Raw genomic sequence first — 6,000 nt, forward strand, 5'->3', positions numbered from 1 at the left:
TGAGGAGGTCCTGATAAAAAGAACAGCAGCTCAGAGAGGTCTCGGGGGAGGCCTATTGGGTGTAGATGAACACTGCTGGTCATTTCAAAGCCCTAGGTGATGGAACAGGAAGGCATGCCCCAGCATGCTCCATGCTGGATTACCTGTAGTGTAAGAGCCTCTGTCTGCCCTCACCTAGAGGAAGGCTCGGGACACCCACAGAGACCCAGTGCATTCCAAGCCAGAAAAACCCTGAGGTCTTCTTCTAAAACATTGCCTGAACTTTGCAGTTTGACACAAAGATCCAATTTTAGGGGAGAGATGCTACCACCTTTCAAAATGGTGAAATAGTAAGTGAAATACACACCAGTAGCGTTTTCATACTTATAACTGTGGCAGGGAGGATAAGATCTACAAGGTGAGCAAAGTTCTTGTTTCTAGAGTTCAGTCCAGCAATCCAGAACTGAAAATGCAATCTCATACTATACGGATAAAGTACATGGAGGGTAAGTTATACCCAGCCACACTAAAGACTGAGTACAATGATCAAATATATGGGTTTTAAAATGAGATCAGACCCAAAATTTCTCGGCAAGGTGACGCACAAATCCCAGATAGAATATCCTAGAGAAGAGAGAGATTAATACCAGACAGACATAACTATGTTTTGGAAGGTTTCAGAGTAGCAGCCGTGTTAGTCTGTATCCGCAAAAAGAACAGGAGACTAACAAATTTATTAGAGCATAAGCTTTCGTGGACTACAGCCCACTTCTTCGGATGCATCCGAAGAAGTGGGCTGTAGTCCATGAAAGCTTATGCTCTAATAAATTTGTTAGTCTCTAAGGTGCCACAAGTACTCCTGTTCTTCTTTTTGCGGACTAACACGGCTGCTACTCTGAATAGTAAAGGAACTCTGATTTAAATTACAAGCCGTTACATGCTGAATAACAGACGAGTCACTGAAGATATGGCCACAGCAGACCACTGTGGAATAAACTTGGGGGATGGTGGAAAGGGAAGAGTTTGTAGAGAAGTTGAGTGCAGATTATCTTGGTTTACAGAGGGCCTGAGACAGAAGAAACATGAAGGAAGATGGCTAGAGCACTTATGGCAAAGGTCCCAAACTGATCAACAGTAGGAAGGGGTTATCCACCTTGGTGTCAGTGAAGTTGCAATCATCTGGTGACCTGTCAGAACAATGGATAATTTGTTGAATTCCTATTGCCTCCACTTTGATATAGTGTCAAGTATTCCAGGGTATTAGAGTTCAGTGCATTTTGCAGATAAATTTGCTTAGATTAATATGGAGCTCTTGGCTTCAGTGGATGCAGTACTAAATATGGAAAGAAAAAACATAGGTCAGCTCATCTTTACTTTTGGTCATTAATAGTGAGGTTCTCTGGAAGTGGTGGTGGTGGTGGTGGTGGTGGTTGGGGGAGGGGAGGGACTTTGAGCCCCTGCCTACAAGCTGAGAACACTGGCAGCTGCTGGGTGCTTAACACTTCTGAAAAAAATCAGACTCTTTATTTAAGTACCTAAATAGGTACTTAGAAACATAACTAGGCGCTGTACTTAGGTGTTTCCTTGAAAATTACACATCTTGGCATAAGTTACAGTATGCAACAAGATAACTTTAATTATATCTCTATGTAAGTTATTATGGTAAGCCCAACTGAAATTCTTTGGCAAGAAACTCACCTGTGAAATTGGCTATCACTGCTTGTAATATAATTCTGATTCTTCATAAATGTCTATACTTGCCTTAGTATTAACAACTGTTACTTACATTTATTTGGTCTCTTTATGAGCCTTTATGACTGAGCTAGAATTTGAAGCTTTTTAAATAAGATTTCCATCTTCCAATTCCTAAACCTACCAGTTCACCAGATAGAAATCACAGGCTGATCATCATATAGAAAAAGACAGCAAAACTAACCAAAAAATAGTTTGTGTGTAAATGTCCATGAAATGCAATTAGCAACACTTTGAACTTATGTTTTCTATGTTTATGACATTGGAGACATCAACTAAACACACCACTTAATCACACAATAAATTATAAACTTCATCTTGATGCTAATATCACCTTGATGCTTCTATTTAACTGCATGAAGTTTATCAATAAAAGTGGCTGCATGTGATGTATCAATACATACTTGTGATTGGGTATCTACCCTACACTGGCATGAAAAGGGTTAGCTGGAGCTAGAGAGCACAATCAAGGTTCCTAGCCCCACTTGGAAGTTGAGCATCCAGAAATTAGACTGGATTTAAGGGTGGCAGAACGCTACACCAATTACTGATGAATCCCTGCTTGAGGAGGAACCAGGGTTAGTATAAAGAGAGGAAGTTTGTAGCAGATGGGGGTTGGGCTGATGGAAGATTCTCTGACCCCAATGAAGTCACTCTGGAAACTGAAGACTCTAATAGAAAGGGAGAATAGACACAAAAGAAAAAAAAAGAGTAGAAGCAGAATATGATGATAACCTAAGATCCCTTATAAAAGAAATAAGATTAGGTGATTAACCCTTGTGAAAGTGGTTGACTGGATTAAAAGAAAAAGAGAATAAGAGCTAGAAGGCTCTGAGATGGTGATCCTTTAGCTGAATTTTAAAACTGATAAACTGATAAAAACTAAAATGCTAGGGAAAGTTGCCAGCTCCAAAGTATTTCACCTAAATAAAGGGGGAATATATGGAGTGCCATTAGAGCTGACCAATGATGAGATTATCTTCTACTATGCTTTTGGTTAAGTATTAGTAAGTAAGTGACTAATAAGTAAATGAGGAGGAGAAAGCAGGCCATCAACATCTGTACTGATGACACTTAAGGGAGGGACTACCTAAAGACAAGCCATATATCCCCCCTCCCTTAAGATGTTAAGTGCCAATGTTATGGCCATGTTTGTAAATGGAAAGCAAGTTTTAAGTGTAGGGAAGAGCATTTATATGAAAATTGTATGGAAGGGACAGGTCAAATGTAGCAACTGTGGTGGTAATCAGAGTCCAGCATATAGAGATATATTGCAGCAAGGCAAGCTAAAGTGATACAAAAGAAAAATTGTTAACATATCTTATACAGAAGCCATAAGGAGATTCTTAAAGCATCAGGTGGAGAAGGAAGAGAATCAGCACAGGAAAAAACTGCAGAAACCTCATTCTACAAAGAATATGATAAACTGTGGAAGATATAGGTGATGATATAGTAGTAATGAAGAAAAAGTATTATTGCATCAATGATAGAAGTAAAACTGATTTTCCCCCCAGTTTGTGATATACAAAAGAGGAAAATGATAGCAAAGGACAGTGGAAAAATACTTGTATATTAGCAACTTGTCAATGGATCATATTCATGCAATTTTGAATGAAGATGAATGATGAAATATGACTAGCATGGGGACCTCAGTCTTTTGTTGGAATGTATACAGTTTGATAGCACATTGTCAAGGACTAAAATAAAATATCCTGGAAATGAAAGCTAAACCAAATAGCCTATGTATCCAGGAAACATGGTTGGTTTAAAAGCTTGCATTTCAAATTCCAGCATATATTGCCTTTAGGCAAGACTGAAAACTAAGAAAAGGAGGTGGTGTTTGTACTTTCATATGGGAAAGATTAAACAACATAGAAGAGAATGAAGGGTAATTCTAGAATATTATGCTGTTGCAATCTGCATGCAGAAAAGTTGTATTTCTTTAAGGATTTATAATATCTATAACCCATGTGGGAAATTAGAAAGTTCAGAGCTACAAGAAAGAGGGAAGAATGCTAGAAGGCCATATGCTATGTGATGACTCAAATAGTCATAAGTTGTGGGGAAGTAAGACTGATAGAACTGGTGCATTCTTAGAAAAGTTCATTGATCAAAACAATCCAATGGTTTTAAACAGGGATACCCTTTCACAGGGTATTCACTCACTGTAGGTGGCATCACTTCCTGGCTGCTCTGGGGATTAGGTCTCTTCCAAGTCCAACACTTCCCCTATTCTCCCTCCACATGTTGTCCTCTCTTTCACTCTGCATCCCCTCTCCTGCTCCAAGAGCTACATCTTCCTTTTTGTGACTCAGTCCTCCAGCTAGATCACTATGTGGTTTCCCTTTCTGGCACAGAGTCTCACTGGACACATTGGGCAGGCGCAGTGGCATAGCCAGCTTCTGAGAGGAGGGGGAGCAAACATAAAAAAGGCGCCCCCCCCCTTGGCTCCTCCTCTGGCCATGCCCCCTTGGCTCCTCCTCTGGCTGCACCGCCCCACCCCCCATGGCTCCTCCGGCCCTGCCATACCATCCCCCTGCCCCCTCGCTCCTCCGGCCGCCATGCTGTATCCCCCGCTCCTCCGGCCGCGCCCATTGCCCCCCCATGGCTGCCGGCCATGCTGCGGGCCACCAGCCTGCGCCCCCTCCTTGCTTCTCCGGCCACGGCTGCCGGCCGCACTGCGGAGGTGGGCAACTGAGAGGGGGAAAGCGGTGGGCAGGAGGAGAAGGAGCTGACTAGACCCACGCTCTCCCCAGACCACCACGAGGGAAGAGAGAGAAGCCGCCGCCATCTCCCAGCATGGACCTAGCAAATTCCCCCAGCAGCCGCCACAGGACGGCGGTGGGATGGCTGTCCCCTTCGCCTGCCCCAGGAGCAGCCCGGAGAGCCTGCGGAATGGCTATGTGAAGAGCTGCATGACCCCCCTGAGGCAGGACCCCTCCAGGGGCTTCCTCTCCCTGCTGCTGCTCCCTGCCGCCTCCCCCAGGGCTCTGCTCAGCCTGGGCGCCCTGGCTGCCTTTGTCGTCTCGCTCCTGCTCTCCTATGGCCAGAGCAGCCCCTGGGGCCAGCAGGGTGAGAGTGGCTAGCGGGACCCCTCGGCACCCCCCCACCCCACTCCTCCAGCTATGCCCGCCGCCCCCCATGGCTGCCAGCCGCACACTGCACCCCCCCACTCCTCTGGCCACTTTTGGAAAGGACCAAGTACTGATTTTGCCCCAGATCCCTAAATGGCCCCCTCAAGGATTGAACTCATAACCCTGGGTTTAGCAGGCCAATGCTCAAAAGGAACCTAGGCCCACCCGCTACTTGAGGTTACAGCCCAGGGAACCTACAACACTCAGCCAAGGTCTGTTCAGTCCCCGACCTTGCTACTCACTCCCTGGTTTACTTCCTACTCACCTCCCACAGGCTTTCTTCTCCCACCATTCTCTTTTCAAGGTAAACCTTTCCTTCGGGACCCAGATCCTACTCTTTTCCTAGGTTCCCTCCCTAATGCACAGTAAGTAGCTGCAGGCATCCTTATAGCTGCCTACCACGTCTTGTTTGTTTGTTTGGCCAGCTTCCTAGCTTTATCCTAGCCCAACCCATACCCACTCAGATGAGCTTCATCTTCAATCTGGGGTTGCTCTACTAGCCTAATCCTCTCATGTGAGGCCTGCCACACTAATTGGCCCTTTCTGAGCTTCCTTAACCCATTCAGGATTTAATGCAGCAGATGGTAGTTTTTCCCTGCTAAGACCTGGGAATTATAGTAGCAGATATTGCAAGAAAATGCAACTGGGAAATCTATAAGGAGGAAGCAATGTTTAATTTGTGCTAGGGCTGAGCCACAGCATCTCTAGACTTGGCAGTTTATAGCCCCCTCACCTCTAGGCTTGTTGCATCAGTTATGAATGTAAAAAAATTGCTTGAGCCCTGTCACCTCTTTATTACAAATTAAGCACTGGGAAGAAGGAATGGGGAGTGATCATTTCCCTGTATATATTACTTTTCAAGAGCAAGGTAAGGTTGAAGGTAATTAAAAATTACCCACCTGGAATTGAAAAAAGCTAATTGGGAGCTATTTACTAGTAAGTGTACTGAATTTGTGAATAGTCATTGAGTGTGTGACAACATAGAGAATTTCAATGATAATGTAACAAAGGGATTAATAGCTGCAGCTGCTTTAGCCACACCTAAGATATTGAAGTACCCCAAACCTATAAACTCACTTCCATTGTTGAATCAGAAGTGCAAAATGGCAGTTAAAGAAAGGAACAAAGCCTATAA

This window comes from Chrysemys picta, chromosome 6 (genome assembly GCF_011386835.1).
Source record: "Chrysemys picta bellii isolate R12L10 chromosome 6, ASM1138683v2, whole genome shotgun sequence".
NCBI lineage: Eukaryota > Metazoa > Chordata > Testudines > Emydidae > Chrysemys > Chrysemys picta.